The following is a 17,941-nucleotide window of genomic DNA, read 5'->3' as shown; positions in this document are numbered from 1 at the left end:
TCTCTTCTAAAAATATAAAAATTAGCTGGGCGTGGTGGTACGCACCTGTAATCCCCGCTATTCAGGAAGCTGAGGCAAGAGAATAGCTTGAATCCGGGAGGTGGAGGTTGCAGTGAGCTGAGATTGTGCTATTGCACTCCAGCCTGGGTGACAGAGCGACTCTGTCAAAAAAAAAAAAAAAAAAAAAAAAAAAAGAAAGGAAAGGAAAGTGCTATCATATAGTTGCATTCAAAATTTGATGGGAACTTAGGAAGATTTACTAAAGCTGTTGAATTGCTGGTCAACATTGCCTCACTAAAGATGATAACTAGTTATTGTGATCCATGTATGTGGGTGTTGCAGAGTCAATAAACAAAATAAAGGAAGGTGGGAAAGGATAGGAAATAAGTAATTATTAAGCATCTACTTAAGTGCCTGATGACAACTGGGTAAATTCATGAAAATTATGTCACTTAATCCATACAAGCACCCTGGGTCCTAAGTTATAGTCACTTTTCAGATGAAAAATCTGAGACTTGGGCTGGGCACGGTGGTCCACGCCTATAATCCCAGCACTTTGGGAGGCCGAGGCTGGTGGATCGCTCAAGCTCAGGAGTTCAAGACCAGCCTGGACAACATGGTGAAACCCTGTCTCCACAAAAAAATATAAAAATTAGCCAGGCGTGGTGGCATATGCCTATAGTTCCAGCTACTCGGGAGGCTGAGGCGAGAGGATCAGTTGAGCCTGGGATGTTGAGGCTACAGTGAGCTGAGCTCATGCCACTGCACTCCATCCTGGGAGACACAGCAAGACCCCCTCCCCGCCGACTAAAAAAAAGAAAAGAAAAAGCTGGGACTTGGAAAGAATAATAGTTTATCCAAAGTCCTACAGCTAGTGGGAAGGCAGAAGCAGGATTTCCATACGTGTCCAGACTCCTCCCACCATATCATGTGGTTACAACTAAATGAGACAAATAAAGCACACAAGAAAGAGGAAGTGGGCAAATTTGGTTTTGCTGCCTCTGAAAGTGAGCATGACTCAGAGATTTCTGACAGCAGAACCTAGTGGTTTGTGGAGTCAAGGTCTATAAATGTTTCTGTTACTGGATTCAGGAGATTTAAGTCAATAACAGAAGGTAACTGTCATATAAAGACTGGAATAAACATTTCTTTGCATTGGTATATAGATCTACAGATGTGAGCATTGAGAACTCTCTGGATGATTTCCACAGAAAATGAAGTGTAGTTGAATCTCATTTATTTGGAAGTTGTCTATCTATAAGCTCACACATCCAGCACACAACAAGGAATCAGCAAATCAGCAAAACTCCATGAGTGCTCAAGTAGATGTCAAAACCAACAAACGGTGAGTCTCAGGCACCACTCTGTTTATTCCATTCCAAATGCCTTCAAGCCCTCAGTTAGAATCTATTTATTAATTCTTCTTCGATTTTCTAATCTAGAGAAGGATAAAAGAAACTCTCCATCAGTGTTACTGAAAATAGAAGTGATGTCTGACAGGAAATAATTAAGACAAAAGAAAAAACACAAAAACTGGAAAAGCAGTTGGAAGAATGCAAAGATCTTAGTGTTAATTCAGATGATGGTGAGAGACCCTCAATGGGTGGGATTGCCCTTGTAACACATCCATGGAAGAAAGTGGGGTTTTCACCGTCGACCCAGAGTCATCAGTATAAAATTAAACTAATTGCAGGCTACTTTTCTGGGTAGGCAGGAGATATCTAGTACATTGGTAGGACATTCACTTATTCAAAATAAGTAACATGAAAATGTGTCATTGCCTAAATGAATAGGAACTCGGCCATCTCGGAAAATTTTTAGTTATGCAAAGCGATGCATACTCAGAGGATCTTAGATAATCTGGTGTAGTATCATTCGACTATGAACTCTAATTTCCAATCATAGCTTTCACTGGAATTGGGGCAGATGACCCAGGGATAAGATACCCCTGTTGGTCTGAAGAAGAGAGAGGAAAACTTTACCATCCCAGGGATCAACCGTGCTTCCTCATAGCTGTGGGACTTTGAGGAAACTAACATACGCTCCAAGTCTCAGCTTTTTCATCTGTAAAGTGAATATTGTACAATTTAGGACCCAGGGTGTTTGTGAGGATTAAATGACATAATTCCTGTGAATTTACCCAGTTTATGTCCTCACTCCCCACTCCCACTGTCACTGCAGTGGGGAGTAGTGGTAGTTAGAGGAAATCTCCCAATTGGGTTTTTTGTTTTGTTTTGTTTTGTCTTGTTTTGAGACAGAAGCTCGCACTGTCACCCTGGCTGGAGTGTGGTGGTTTGATTGTAGCTCAGTGCAGGCTTGAATTCCTGGGCTCAAGCAATCTTCCCACCTTAGCCTCCTGAGTAACTAGGACTGCAGGCATATGCTGCCATGTCTGACTAATTTTTTATTTTTTTAGAGATGAGGGCCTCACTATGTTGCCCAGGCTGGTCTCAAACTCCTGGCATCAAGTGATCCTCCTACCTCGGCCTCCCAAAGTGCTGGGATTACAGGTGTGAGGCACCTCACCTGGCCCCCAGTGGGTTCATACTCCCTCTCCTCATCTTAGGCCATCCAGTCTTGGAAACTAGGGACAAAGGCCTTTACCCATGTCCTTCTTGGGGTGGTCTCACCACATGTACACTATCTCCCTCGCCCCCAAAACATCCACGCAAACACACACATTCCTTGTTCCAGGCCCTCTCATAACTGTAACTAAAAAGGATATTTAAATGTGTACTAAGTAATTGTGTTGACAACCTTTTGTTTTACTTCCTTATTTTTGTCCTATTCCAATTGTGCTAAAAGTGTCAAAGTGTCCGACAGAAATACAAAAGAAGCCTGACATACAAGGAAGAATAAATAAAAGGAAGGGACTTGGATAATTTGCACCGTATAAAATGAGTCTTCAAATGATTGAATCAGATGTACTGCTTCTTAATAGACATTTTATATGCTGAATAATCTGTTTTTTCTCCCTCAGTGATAGAAATGTTGACCCAAAGTTTCATAAAGCTGTTGAATGCCTTTTCAGATGTTGCAAATGCAAACTTAAGAAATAGAAGTTTTGGCCAGGCGCAGTGGCTCACACCTGTAATCCCAACACTTTGGGAGGTCGAGGTGGGCGGTTCACTTGAGATCAGGAGTTTGAAACCAGCCTGGCCAACACGGCAAAACCCCATCTCTACTAAACATACCAAAATTACCCTGGTGTGGTGGCATGCGCCTGTAATGCCAGGTACTTGGGAGGCTGAGACACGAGAATCACTTGAACAGGGGCGGGTAGGGGGAGGTTGCAGTTACTGCAGTCTGGGTGACAGACCGAGACTCCCTCTCAAAGCAGAACAATACAAAACAACTTTCTGTTTCATTGAACTATCTCTTATAATTTCTCAGTGGAAATCAATGACACACATTTGTGCTGGCCCAGCTTAATATAGGAGTAGATTTAAAAATACTTAGTATAATTTTTTTAACCTTTTGAGAGTATGAGGTATTATTTATTTTTACCTCCTTTGAGATACTTCATCTTAAAATGTAGATTCGTGATTCTTTTTATATGTCCTGGTCCAATTTGAGACTATGATGAAAGCTGTAAATGCACATATCACATTAAATTATGCCCACAATTTCAGCGATCATGGTCTCCTGAAGTCCCAGGACTCAATAAATAACTCTGGGATACAGAGTAACAGATGTGCCTTTAAGAATATTATATAAATGCTGTTTATTGTAACTGAGCCTTTGACATGGATTGGGAATCAGCCAGTTGGATTTAAGTGTTCCCAGCATTAAATAGGAATGCAGCCTGTTCTATGCTGTAGATTAAACAAGTGCTTTCGTAGCTTGGAGAACGGTATACCCACAGACACATTTAACAAAACACCATGCTAATATTTCAAGGTTTAAGGGGTGCCTGAACCAGATAGCCTCAACCCTTGTGCCCAAGAGTCTCATGCCCGTTTGGGAACATCACAAATCTCTAGATCCTACCAGTACATGGCCCCAGGAGATGAAGACCCACGTAAGAATGCTGGTCCCTTCCCTCATCATTCCTTCCTCGTATCCCAGCTGAGTCCAAACTATAATGTGAGGGATCAGGGACACACATGAAGACCAGAGACTATGACAACAATGGTTTTAACCTGGAAAATCTAAACAGGTATAACTACATGTAAATTTCAAATGTAAAATTTAAATACAGCCTATATGTAATATTTTAAGTGTAATTAATATAACTTTTTGGTGTATGTGCCAACATAATTGACTGCAAAATATGCTTTAGTAAGTGGCCGAGTTAACTTATTTTATAGGTTTATTGATTATAAGCCACTTAAATGTGGAGCTAAGTGTAACAAAAGTAATTACTTTGGGTTTAGAACAGCTGGTCTGCTGTAGCTCTTCTTTCTCAGTGATCAAGTAACAGGGCAACTTTTCCATTAAAGCCACTCCTAGTTCATAACCATAAGAACTATTGTTTTCAAATATAAGAATCTTTATTTACTTACCTAAGACAGTAGAGTGCTGTCAATTTTATCCAAGAGTAATTTGCTAAGGGGCAAAAAATGTTGGCTTCTTCAAAGCCCATGTGGAATATGATGTTTATGTGTTGGACTTTATGTTTTTTTGGGGTGAGGAGGAATAATCTACTTCGCTTTTTTTTTGGTTATTGATGTTGTTAGTGTTTTTTTTTTTGTTTGTTTTTAGACACAGAGTCTTACTGTGTCACCCAGGCTGGAGTGCACTGTCGTCATCATAGTTCAGTGCATCCTTAAACTCCCATACTCAAGGGATCTTCCTACCTCAGCCTGTCAAGTAGCTAAGTACTACAGTGCATGCTACCATGCCCGGCTAATTTTTCATTTTTCTGTAGAGATGTGCGTCTTCCTATGTTGCCCAGGCAGTTCTGGAACTCCTGGCCTGAAGTGATCCTTCTGCCTCGGCTTCCCGTAATGTTGGGATTACAGGCATGAGCCACCACATCTGATCATTTGTTTAAGAAAGAAAGAAAAAAAGAAAGAAGCCACGTCTCTCAATACCTACATTTAAACAAATAGAAAACAAATATTTTCAGAGGCTCAGTTGAAGAATCAGAATAAGTAATAATACTCTATGTTTAACCTAAAATTGCATCTGCTTTGGACTTTACCCACAAAGAGGTCTGCCTGCATTTCAGCTTTATTGAAGATGTAAAGTAATTGTTCTTTCCTTTTGGGAGGGAAGACAAAACACCGTTCCCAGTCATGGGAGAAATGCTTCCTCCATGCCTGGGGCTTGGAAAATGAGTGGGGAGGTGAAGTCTTCATTCACTTTGGGGTTTCATTTTTAAAATAATATGCCAGCTGATCAATTTTATGCATAATTTGGGCACAGAATTGCTAAATTTTTGCAAAATTGAAGAGGATAAATTCCCAGTTTTCCAAGTTTTTTTTTAAAGTCATAGACTACTTTCTTTTTTATTTTCTTTTTTAAACATTTTAAGGTATTTATTGCTTATCCGTCTTTTTATCCATCCCTCTATCCATCCATCAATCCATCTTAAGTTTTTATTTTATGTCATTTTAAGTTCCAGGATACATGTGCAGGATGTGCAGGTTTGTTACATAGGTAAATGTGTGCCATGGTGGTTTGCTGCACCTATCAGCCCATCAGCTAGGAATTAAGCCCAGCACACATTAGCTGTTTTTCCCGATGTTTTCACTACTCCCATCTTCCCTAGAAGCCCCAGTCAGTGTGTGTTGTGCGCCTTCATGTGTCCATGTGTTCTCATCGTTCAGCTCCCACTTATAAGTGAGAGCATGCAGTGTTTGCTGAGGATAATGGTTTCCAGCTTCATCCATGTCCCTGCAGAGGACATGATCGCATTCCTTTTTATGACTGCATACTGTTCCATGATATATCTGTGCCACATTTTCTTTATCCAGTCTGTTATTGGTGGACATTTGGATTGATTCCATGATAGACCCCTTTCTTTGAATGAAAGTATGCCCTGCAGCCCAAGTGAAACTGCTAAGTGTGGACCCGCCCGCTTCCCCTACGCTCTCAGCAATCGTCCCCTGGTCTCTTCTCCCACCTACACAGAGCCTTGCTTATTACTGGGCATGGAGTAGCTTTATCCCAGCTTACTAAAGCACTCGTGGGGCCAGGTGCAGTGGCTCACGCCTGTAATCCCAGCACTTTGGGAGGCCGAGGCGGGCAGATCACGAGGTCAGGAGATCGAGACCATCTTGGCTAACACAGTGAACCCCTGTCTCTACTAAAAATACAAAAAATTTGCTGGGTGTGGTGGCGGGTGCCTGTAGTCCCAGCTACTAGGGAGGCTGAGGCAGGGGAATGGCGTGAACCCAGGAGGTGGAGCTTGCAGTGAGCCGCGATTGTGCCACTGCACTCCAGCCTGGACGACAGAGCGAGACTCCGTCTCAAAAATAAATAAATAAATAAATAAAGCACTCATGGGAGGACTGAGAGGGGCTTTAGGATGCTAACCACTGACAACAGGATTTTAAGGCATGAATGATTCACAACTGATTTGTGAAAGAAATAGCAGTATTTCCTAAACTCTTTGGGTTGACATCCTGGGATAAAGAGGAACATTGGCATCCTTCTTCCTTAGATTATGTTTGTATGCATGTGCACAATGCTAATATTGGTAATCTTTATTTTTTTTTTTTTTGCGATGGAGTTTCACTCTTGTTGCCCAGGCTGGAGTGCAACGGGGCTATCTCAGCTCACTGCAACCTCTGCCTCCTGGGTTCAAGCAATTCTTCTGCCTCAGCTTCCCAAGTAGTTGGGATTGCAGGCATGTGCCACCATGCCTGGTTAATTTTGTATTTTAGTAGAGACAGGGTTTCACCGTGTTGATCAGGCTGGTCTCAAACTCCCGACCTCAGTTGATCCATCCGCCTCAGCCTCCCAAAGTGCTAGGATTACAGGCGTGAGCCACCGCACCCAGCCCATAATGTTGGTAACCTGTATAAGAGTTACTCATTCTCTGTTGAAAGAAGAGACTCTTAACCATTCTTCTCTCTTTAAAGGAGGATTGCTCTCCGTTTTCTTTGCTTTCTTTGGGTTTGAGTCATTTTTCAGTTGAATTAGCAGGGCACAGCCTGTTTTTTTCAGTGAACAAATAACAATGCCCTCTTGATTCGAGATTATATAATTGACTATAATAACTCATGAAATGTTTGCGAAGTCAAAGTGAAACTGCTGACTTAAATTTAGTTTAAATTATGATTAAGAGGTTTTCTAGGAACCAACTCTGCAAAGATATTTTGGAGACCACTTGGGAAATTGTTAAATCAAAGTGGTGTGTATTTGAAAGCTTATTACAATATATTTTGTAATGTGTTCTCAAAATGTTTTCTTAGAAAAAGTTTTTATAGTTCTCTGAAATCGAGCCAGAAGATCCTGAATCTGACATTTTTTTAAATAACTAACAGTGAATTTTTAGTTGAAACAATCTTTGCATTCTGCTATTTATGTAGCTTTTATTTAAAAGAACGTAGAAATGCTAAACGATGAAATAAAATATTTTGGATAACCCTACCCATTAAGCCTCAAAAGTGTTCCTGACCTTGTTCTTAGAAGCGCTTCTGTGCGTTATATGCTGGTTTTCCAACACTGAAAATGTTCATGTGGACTTTCACGTTATTCTGCACCCCGGCACCTCAGGCTCAACAGCCAAGATAAGAAAAGAAGGCTCTTCAGAGCACTGTGGCTCATTAGAGTGCTGTTCAAAATCTCATCCATGCCTGATAAAGTTAGTGGAATGTCAGGGCCTCTACTGTGATGAAAGGATCTAAATGTGACTTCTCAAGCAGCCAAAATATTAGCTGTCATCCCCGTCCATGCAGAGTTCTAAGACTAGGCCTTGCAGACACAAAACTGTATGTACAGAATGACCCTTGTTATGTTACAAATTTTCAAAATGAAAAGAAGAAAGTGGACAGAAAACACACAATGAGTTCACAGTGGGTACCTGTGGACCTGGGGATGATGGTGATTTTTGTTTTCCTCTATTAACTTCTTTGTTTGCATTTTTAAGCCTACAACAATGCAAATATGTATTTGTAAATGTCAAAACAACATAGTTTTCTAAAAAGTGGAATAGATGCTGTAGTTATTGGCAGAGCCAAAATCAGAGTGAGGACATGATGACCGTGAGCCCTGAATGTAAGCTGCCCAATAGCATTGCCAGACCTGCACGTCAACCTGGGATTTAAAATATGCTCATGGTAGGGCTGCTGAGTCAGGAACCTGCTTACACGCCAGAAGGACCAAACACCTAGAACAGTAATGACTTTCGGCTGGGCACGGTGGCTCACATCTGTAATCCCAGCACTTTGGGAGGCTGAGGTGGGTGGATTGCATGAGCCCAGGAGTGCAAGACCAGTCTAGGCAACATGGTGAAACCCCATCTCTACAAAAAATACAAACATTAGCTAGGTGGGGTGGTGTGTGTCTGTAGTCCCAGCTACTCAGGAGGCTGAGGCAGGAGGATCTCCTGAGCCCCGGAAGGTTGCAACTGTAGCGAGCCATGATCATGCCAGGCTGGGTGACAGAGTGAGACCTTATTAAAAAAAAAAAAAATAGGCCGGTCACGGTGGCTCAAGCCTGTAATCCCAGCACTTTGGGAGGCGGAGACGGGCAGATCACGAGGTCAGGAGATGGAGACCATCCTGGCTAACATGGTGAAAACTTGTCTCTACTAAAAAATACAAAAAACTATCCGGGCGAGGTGGCGGGTGCCTGTAGTCCTAGCTACTCGGGAGGCTGAGGCAGGAGAATGGCATAAACCCAGGAGGCAGAGCTTGCAGTGAGCTGAGATCCGGTCACTGCACTCCAGCCTGGGTGACAGAGCGAGACTCCGTCTCAAAAAAAAAAAAAAAAAAGAGAGAGAGAAAAGAAAAGAAAAAAAGAAATGTAATAACTTTGGACCAGTAGGGAAGCAGAGAGATCAGTGTCATTGTATATCACACATTCAGCATCTGCATCCAACCCTTCTGCATCCAATCCTCCTGACTTCCACTGTGGCTGGGGCCCTGTCGGTCTTTCTCACTTTAATGTTCTTTCGCTGTTTTTATCCAAAGCCATTGAGGATGATATTCTTTTTTTTTTTTTTTTTTTTTTTTTTTGAGATGGGGTCTCTCTCTGTAACCCAGGCTGGAGTGCAGTGGCTGGATCTCAGCTCACTGCAAGCTCCGCCTCCCGGGTTTATGCCATTCTCCTGCCTCAGCCTCCCGAATAGCTGGGACTACAGGTGCCCACCACCACACCTGGATAATTTTTTGTATTTTTAGTAGAGATGGGGTTTCACCATGTTAGTTAGGATGGTCTCCATCTCCTGATCTCATGATCTGCCTGCCTCGGCCTCCCAAAGCACTGGGATTACAGGCATGAGCCACCACGCCTGGCTGATATTCATTTTAACAACATTTTAGGTGGTATATACATTTTGGTCAAGGAGAGGCACAGACAGAGTTTTGCCTGGGTGTTGGTAGTTGCCACAAATGAATCTCTAGCCTGGTAGTTTCTAGGGTGTGCGGTGGCATTGAGGGTGGGATAAACAGGTGAAAAGATGTGGTACTGGCCTCTGGGAGAAGCAGAGAAGGCAACGGTGGATCTGAGAAGTGACTTTTGTGTTTCACACTCCCTTGTCTTCTTTACATCCTCTTCTTATAGCAGCTCTTCCCCTGCCTCTGGTGTTCCTGTCCTCTTGGTGCCCTCTGGGTGGTCAAAACCCGACAAGAGCACACCTTGGAACATGCTTGCCCCAAAGGGCTCCTTTTCCTTCATTTCTGTCTTGTTCCCTTTCTTCCCTATCTCCCTGTGCTTCCTTTATCCTCATGAAATGTACGTGCAGAGTCCACAGCATATTTAGACTCAGAACACTGAGATGTTTGAGAGTAGTAGCTCTCAACTCATATAGCTAATAATTTGGGACTAATATTTTGAACAGTATCAGGTGTTGTGGGAAGTCAGGGACCCCGAACGGAGGGACCGGCTGGAGCCACGGCAGAGGAACATAAATTGTGAAGATTTCATGGACATTTATCCGTTCCCAAATAATACTTTCATAATTTCTTACACCTGTCTTTATTTTAATCTCTTAATCCTGTTATCTTTGTAAGCTGAGGATGTATGTCACCTCAGGACCACTGTAATGATTGTGTTAACTGTACAAATTGATTGTAAAACATGTGTTTGAACAATATGAAATCAGTGCACCTTGAAAAAGAACAGAATAACAGCGATTTTAGAGAACAAGGGAAGACAACCATAAGGTCTGACTGCCTGTAGGGTCAGGCAAAAAGAGCCATATTTTTCTTCTTGAAGAGAGCCTATAAATGGATGTGCAAGTAGGAAAGATATTGCTAATTTCTTTTCCTAGCAAGGAATATTGATATTAATACTCTGGGAAGAGAATTGCATTCCTGGGGGAGGTCTATAAATGGCTGCTCTGGGGATGTCTGTCCTATGTGGTTGAGATAAGCACTGAGATATGCCCTGATCTCCTGCTGTACCCTCAGGCTTACTAGGATTGGGCAACTCCAGCCTGGTAAATTTTTGGTCAGACCGGTTCTCTGCTCTTGAACCCCGTTTTCTGTTAAGATGTTTATCAAGACAATACATGCACTGCTGAACACAGACCCTTATCAGGAGTTTCTGATTTTGCCCTTGCCCTGTTTCCTCAGAAGCATATGATCTTTGCTCTGCCATTTGCCCCTTGAAGCATGTGGTGACCTACTCCCAAAATAGAAAGAACCTACGTTGAAATATTGGGGATGGGTTCCCCCGATAGTCAGAGAAGACAGTGTGCTAACATGACCTGCTACATTAGGTGGCGACCAACCAACTGCTAAGAGTATGTGTGTGTGTGTGTGTGTGTATGTGTGCATATGTGTGTGACAGGCAGCCACCTCCTGGCTGTCAGAGAGCTCCAGACAGTTCAGGACACAGGCATGACCAGGAGTATTGCAAGAGTCCCAAAGCTCTGGGGAAGAGAGGCTAAACTTCTCTGCAGTTTTTGTTTAGACATGTACAGACTTAGCCGATGGACTGAGACTCACAAAAGGCTGGACTGGAGGGAGAGCCATGGGGCTGCTGGCAAAAACCAAGATAAGCCAAGAAGTCTAGCAGTGTGGGAAGAGGCAGCAGATCCTTGTGCAGGCGTTGCTGACCTAGACCCCCTGTGCTCTCTGTTCCCCGAGCAATGCCCACAGCAAAGTGTGTGCCAACAATGCCCACAGCAAAGTGTGTGCCACTATGGAAAGTCCTCATCAAAATAATGAGCAGAAAGAGGTGTGTGTGTGTTGGTGGGTGGCTGTGGTGAGATGGGGGTGTCCAGAAGAGGTTGGGGGCAGCACAGCAGCCACCCATGAGCAATGGAGTGGCAGCTGCCAACAGAGCAGTCAACAGCAGCCAGAGTGGCAGATGCCAGGGCAGTGGTCTTCATTTGTAAAAACAGCACCACCTTCACAGGGTTGCTGTGAAAATGAAATATTTAATGCACCAGCAGCATCTAGCACATGACTGTACAAATTAAATAATCAGAGCTTAACAAATGTTGGCTATTAGTACTTTCTTTTTTTTTTTTTTTTTGAGGTGGAGTCTCGCTCTGTCTCCCAGGCTGGAGTGCGGTGGTGCAATTTCAGCTCACTGCCATCTCCACCTCCCAAGTTCACACCATTCTCCTGCCTCAGCCTCCCGAGTAGCTGGAACTACAGGTGCCCACCACCACACCCGGCCAATTTTTTGTATTTTTAGTAGAGACAGGGTTTCACCATGTTAGCCAGGCAGGTCTCGATCTCCTGACCTCATGATCTGCCTGCCTCGGCTTCCCAAAGTGCTGGGATTACAGGCGTGAGTCACCATGCCCAGCCAAGTACTTTCTTTAAAAAATAATTTTTATATTTTATTTTTTAAAAGAGGTGGGGTCTCACTCTGTTGCCCAGGGTGATCTTGAACTCCTGGTGGTGAAGGACTTTCTCTTTAGTTCAGCTAAGAGCTGAGTTCTTGTCACACGACCATGAAAGATTAGGCTCGCAGGCACTTTGAAGGGTGAGAAGGGCAGGGTTTATTGGGCAAAAAGGAAATAAAAAGGGAAACAGGGACTCTCAGCAAAGCGAGAGTTCTGCTGGTAGGCTTCCTGCCTCACAGATTGAATTCCCAGTTACTACCCCAGAATCCTCCCCTCTGCAAATGGTGTGAAATTCCGTGGCTCCACCCCAGTGCCCACGCCTCCCTGTGCAAAGGCCAGTCGAAGGTTCTCGGGGAACCCCTTTATACTTGGCTGTCTCACTGAGGTCAAACAATCCCCCAGCCTTGACCTCCCAAAGTGCTGGGATTACAGGCATAACCTACTGCATCCAGCCTCCAGTACTTTTATCATTGGTGTTTTTGTGAGATTTCTTTACTTTTATCTACTTCTACTTATTTTCAAGTGGTTACGTAGTTTGATTTTACATGATACAATAAAAAGGATTCGGCACAGTTTTTGTTTTTAAGCAGAGAAATTGCTTCTTAGGATGTATTTTAAAGAGTTAGATTATACCTGAAGTGGGTTGAACTTGAGCAAAGTTTTAAAAATAATTGTGTCTCAAAGTTGAATAAAAAAATAGGGCCCCAGTGTCATTCTTTGCTCTGAGAGGATTGTGAGAATAACTAATAACAATTAGGAGGTTAATATATTGTTGAAAGTGGTAATTTTACCAGTTTTGAACTCATGTTCAAAGACATAATTGGAATAATTTTCAATAGACATCAGTCTTTATTTCTTAGGAAATTACAGTGATTAAATTAATGGCAGGCAGCCTCTCTTGTTATTATTTGAAGATAATAGGAGTCTGTTGAGGATTAGTGGGGAAAAATGAATGATACATGTTCTATCAAAGACTTCACAGTTAAAACATTTCTTACTGCTCCCTGTCTTGCCACAATTTATATATTTAAGCACAATCATCAATGCAACTTCCTTTACTGTATTTGGCCTAAAAAGTAATTCAAATGAAGAATAAGAATAATGCTTTCCTTGGGATTCCAGTATAGAGTTTTCTTTTAGGGGATGCCTAATATGCCAATTCAAAAGAAAGTTATGTAATGCTTGAAGAGCTCTGTGGAAGTGGAAAAGATAGTTCATTTCTTTCTCTGGATATTTTTCAGGAGTCTGTTCCTGCTTCTTTATGAAATTGAACACTGGACAATAACAATATCACACTCGTTATTCAGACATTTTAAATTGCTCTAATTGCTCTTTTACTTTGAAGTGAGATATTCAGATCACTGAGTGTTAGAGAAATGGTGCACTGATGAAGCAGTGAACGGATCTTGATCTGTTATCTCAGCTTGAGGTTTAGTAAAGTGGTTTTTGTCAGTGGACCATTGCACCCTATTTTCTTGAATATCTTTCTATACTGAAAATGATTTAGATGGTACATCTGAGTCTAATGCCACCCAGATAAGCATCTGCAGTTGCGCTGACCTGGACTTGGGTGGTACTGCTTTTTAGATTTCAATATCACTCTAAACCTTGTCTGGCTTTTGCCCGTGTCAGTACCCTTGAGCTATAGGTTGGGAAACCTGTTTGTTTCTCTTTCTGGCTGGAATGTCTTTTAGAGATTCATGTTATAGGTTGTGACTCAAGTTACATACACTGATTCCCAAACTTTTCTTGACTTGATTCTAGGCTAAACAACACTGCAATTGTGAGGCCCCCAAGGCAAAAAGTAAATAAAAAAAACTACCTAATTTAATATGCTAGAGAGTTTTTGTAAACATACAGATGACTACATTAGGAAATACTGTTTTCATTGCTTTGGAAAGTAGGAGGAAGTGACATAAGATCTTGTTCTGGGGAGAAAGAGCTAGCACAGTATTACTTGCACCAAAGCAGAGGCAAAAACGAAGAAAAGCCAGTGACTTTGAGTGTTAGCTTACTCGATACAGCTAACACCCATTTATTTTAACATATCGCCACTTTTAAGTTAATACCCATTTTTCCCATTGTTTCTGGTTTAACTGTTATTTGAAATAATCATGGTTGGAAATGTTTAGATAAATCATGATGCCTCACTACCTTGTAATTTAACACCACAAAATAAGAACTGTAAGGCAAAGGGTTTGGACAACAGGGAGTACAGGTTGCAAAACAGAAAAAGGGATCTGGATTTATTTGACAGAAAATAGAGGGTTTCTTACTCCAGGGTGATTTTTATAGGAATTCTATACTTAAATTTTGGCCACTGAACTAGACTTGCTGATTGTATGAACTTGAATAAAATTCCATTCAGAAGAGAAAAGATGACCAAAATAAAACACCTACCTCATGGGATTGTAGTGCAAATTGCATAAATTAATCCATATGAAAGCATTTTGTAAATTGCAAACTGTGACACTAAATTTACTTTATACGAGACAATCACTAAGTGTTATTAAGTGATTGAAAGGAAATATTAATCCAACCTGTTACGTGGTTTTCCGAATGTATAAAAACAAGGAAAGCATTCCAACTTGTGGGTACCTCTGCCAGAAATGTTTAACCTAGTTGTGAAGGAACAGTCAGTCAAATCCAAATTGAGGGGTGTTAGGTAAAGCAACTGGCCTGGACTCTACAAAAACGTGTCATGAAAGGTAAAAGGAGACTGTAGACATGCCTTAGTGATCCCTGATTAAATTCAGGATTTAAAATAAAATATAACAAATCTTCCACCCTGAAACAGACATCAGTGATACAATTGACCATTTAGACTGTATATTGATTGCATTGTGTCAATTTAAAATTTTCTGAGTGTGGCTGGGCATGGTGGCTCAAGCCTGTAATCCCAGCACTTTGGGAGGCCGAGGTGGGTGGATCACGAGGTCAGGAGATCAAGACCATCCTTGCTAACATGGTGAAACCCCATCTCTATTAAAGTACAAAAAAAATTTAGCCAGGCGTGGTGGTGGGCACCTGTAGTCCCAGCTACTCAGGAGGCTGAGGCAGGAGAATGGTGTGAACCTGGGAGGTGGAGCTTGCAGTGAGCCGAGATCACACCACTGTACTCCAGCCTGGGCCACAGAGCAAGACTCCATCTCAAAAAAAAAAAGAAAATTTCCTGAGTGTGACCATTATTATGTAACTATGGTGGGATCATTGCTCTTAGGAGGTATATGCTGAAGTATATAGGGGTTGAAGCATCTTTATGTCTACAAGTGACTCAAATGGTTCAGCAAAATATTTAGATATGCAGAGAGATAAAGCAAATGTGGAAAAGTGTCATAATTTGGGAATCAAGGTGAAGGCCATCTAGTTGTTCATTGCTACCTATTCCTACAACCTTTCTACAGTTTTAAACATTTTCAAAATACAATTTTGGAAAAAAAATTTAAAAAGAAAAAATCCAAGTACTCAAGTAGATAGAGTTATTAAAATACAGATCTTGAAATATGTCCATTACAGAGCATGTCTTCCTGCAATTTTATTTTTCTGTGAGATGCCGATATATAGATTTTAAAAAAGAAAAATCTGTGTTTTTATAAATGTATGCTTTTAGGCAATGAACAGGATTATTGTTACTAATTTGAAGCATATTCCCACTGGCTGGGCGCCGTGGCTCATGCCTGTAATCCCAGCACTTTGGGAGGCCAGAGGCGGGCAGATCACAAGGTCAGGAGTTCAAGACCAGCCTGACCAAAATGGCGAAACCCTGTATCTACTAAAAATACAAAAATTAGCTGGGCATGGTGGCACTTGCCTGTAATCCCAGCTACTCAGGAGGCTGGGGCAGGAGAATCACTTGAACCCGGGAGGTGGAGGTTACAGTGAGCTGAGATTGTGTGCCACTGCATTCCAGCTTGGGCCACAGAGTGACACTCTGTCTCAAAAAAAAAAAAAAAAAAAAGAAAAGAAAAGAAATATATTCCCACTGGAAAAATTCCAGGAAAATAGATAGAAGTTCTCAACCCACGTGCACATCTTTTGTGGTATTTAAAAGTGAAGTAAAAATGTATCATGGGGTGTCTTCAAAAGGACAGAACATTATTTTTACTGTCCTCTTTAGAAAAAATTCAAGTTTGAGGATCTCAGTTTAATGATTTTGTGATAATTTGCTACCCAGATCTTCTTTCCTATGAGATAAAACTTTTGTTTTCATTTTTTGAGAGAGACATCGGGAAGTTATTGTTAGCAGAGGTGAATCTGTGCAGGTCTGCACCAACTTGATTCTTCCCTCTTCGAAGGAAAGAATTCGATTGAGGGGCATGACTTAGAGTGAGAGACTGAGGCAAGTTTTTGAGGAGTGAGAGCTTAGTAAAAAGTTTTAGAGCACAAACCAAAAGAAGTAAAGGACATTTGGAAAAGTGCCAAGCAGACAACTTGAGAGATCCAAGTACCCTGTTTGATCTTTGGCTTGGGGTTTTATACATCAGCATGGTACAGGGGTTTCTGTCTCTCCTCCCCTGATTCTTCCCTTGGGACTAGCTTTCCGCATGCGTAGTGGCTTGCCAACACTCGGGAGGGGAGCATGCTCAGTGTATTTACTGAAGTTGTGTGCATGCTCACTTGAGGCAGTTTTCCCTTACCAGTCGAGTGTTCCTAGAGGGAGGTCATATACTAGTTAAACTCTGCCATTTTGCCCCTTAGTACACATACTTGGGCCCACTTGCCAACTCCTGAGATCTTATCAGGAAGCTGCTGATCGCCAACTTCAAGTGTTTCCTACCTATTGGGAGACTGCCTGTCCCTGGCACCAGCTGCCACCAATTATTATTTTAGAGAGCCAGTTTAACAACTACCTGACCATCACCTGATGGTTTAACATTGCCTGACCTGTTTGTGTTTGTTTGCTTAGCTATCTACCCTAACATTATCATGATGATTGACTTACTATTCTGTTGCTTATTCTTGGGGTTGATGTGGTGGGATTCTGATTTTCTCCCAGGTGAGTGAGTCCAGGCAGAAATCTCATGACTCAGTTTTTTCTGTCTCTCTTTTTTTTTTTTCTGTAAAGGTCAAAGACAACAGAACTGGACCAAGAAAGTTCATAACTTTTTGGTATGTAATTGAAAACTCTTTGCAACAAATTCTTTCTCTTTAGTGATATTTATGGCTTGAAAGGCCTGAGTTTCACTTTGTTATTCTAGTTTGTGAATCAAATTAGTGTAGCCTGGATATGTTTATCCCTAGTCTAGGATTTATGCAGAGGGAAGTTCATAGTATTACTATCTTTGGTCCTCTGAAGATTATTTTTCAGTGGGAGAATTAAGTAATTTATTTAGTTATTTATGGGTTGATTCTTTTTTTTTTTTTTTTTTTGCCTCTCTCAGAGTAAGGAATATACCATGACTATCAAAGTACTTTAGAACTATAATTATGTGAGGAGTCTATTTTACAAGCAATTGCATGTTTAGATGCCCAAGTATAAACTGAATGCTCTAGAAATGGAGTACTTACTGATTCAAATTTACTAATAATTACAATTAAATATTTATATTTAATAATTATAGTAGAACAGTAAAACAATCTGAAGATGTCCCTACCTCTAAAGTTTATAAGTTTATTCCTAATGATCTAGGAAGGACTGGAGTTGAATACCTGTGTATTCTTCTCATTATTACTCTGATTTTCTATTATAAAATGATTTTAAAAGAATTATATGTCTTAGCTCCTCACTGAGGCATCCATCTTTTATTTGGTTTAACTCTTGTTTGTTTGTTTTTGAGACAATGTCTCACTTTGTTCCCCAGACTGGAGTGTAGTGGCATGATCGTGGCTCACTGCAGCCTTGATCTCCCAGGTTCAAGTGATTCTCTCACCTCAGCCTCCCAAGTACGCCACCATGCCCAGCTAATTTTTAAAATTTTTTGTAAAGACGGGATCTCGTTATGTTGCCCAAGCTGATCTCTAACTCCTGATCTACAGTGATCTTCTTGCCTCAGCCTCCCAAAGAGCTAGGATTATAGGCGTGAG

The 17,941-nt window shown here is 41.5% G+C and overlaps 1 protein-coding gene across 12 annotated transcripts in view; it reads left to right on the top strand.

Annotated features, from left to right (window-relative positions):
- IPCEF1 (interaction protein for cytohesin exchange factors 1) overlaps positions 1–17,941 on the top strand; it is a 201,867-nt gene that overhangs the window by 54,202 nt on the left and 129,724 nt on the right. For 3 of the 12 annotated variants that reach the window (XM_065543602.2, XM_065543606.2, XM_065543603.2), the window contains exon 2: positions 16,983–17,026. The exons of the other annotated variants lie outside the window; for them this stretch is intronic. The gene's annotated coding sequence lies outside the window, so the exon portion shown is untranslated. The remainder of the gene's footprint in view (positions 1–16,982; positions 17,027–17,941) is intronic. 12 annotated transcript variants of the gene reach the window in all.

The sequence above is a fragment of the Macaca fascicularis genome, chromosome 4, assembly GCF_037993035.2.
Source record: "Macaca fascicularis isolate 582-1 chromosome 4, T2T-MFA8v1.1".
NCBI classification, from domain to species: Eukaryota; Metazoa; Chordata; class Mammalia; order Primates; family Cercopithecidae; genus Macaca; species Macaca fascicularis.
Note: the sequence above shows the minus strand (reverse complement) of the source record. Positions and strands in the feature narration are given on the sequence as shown.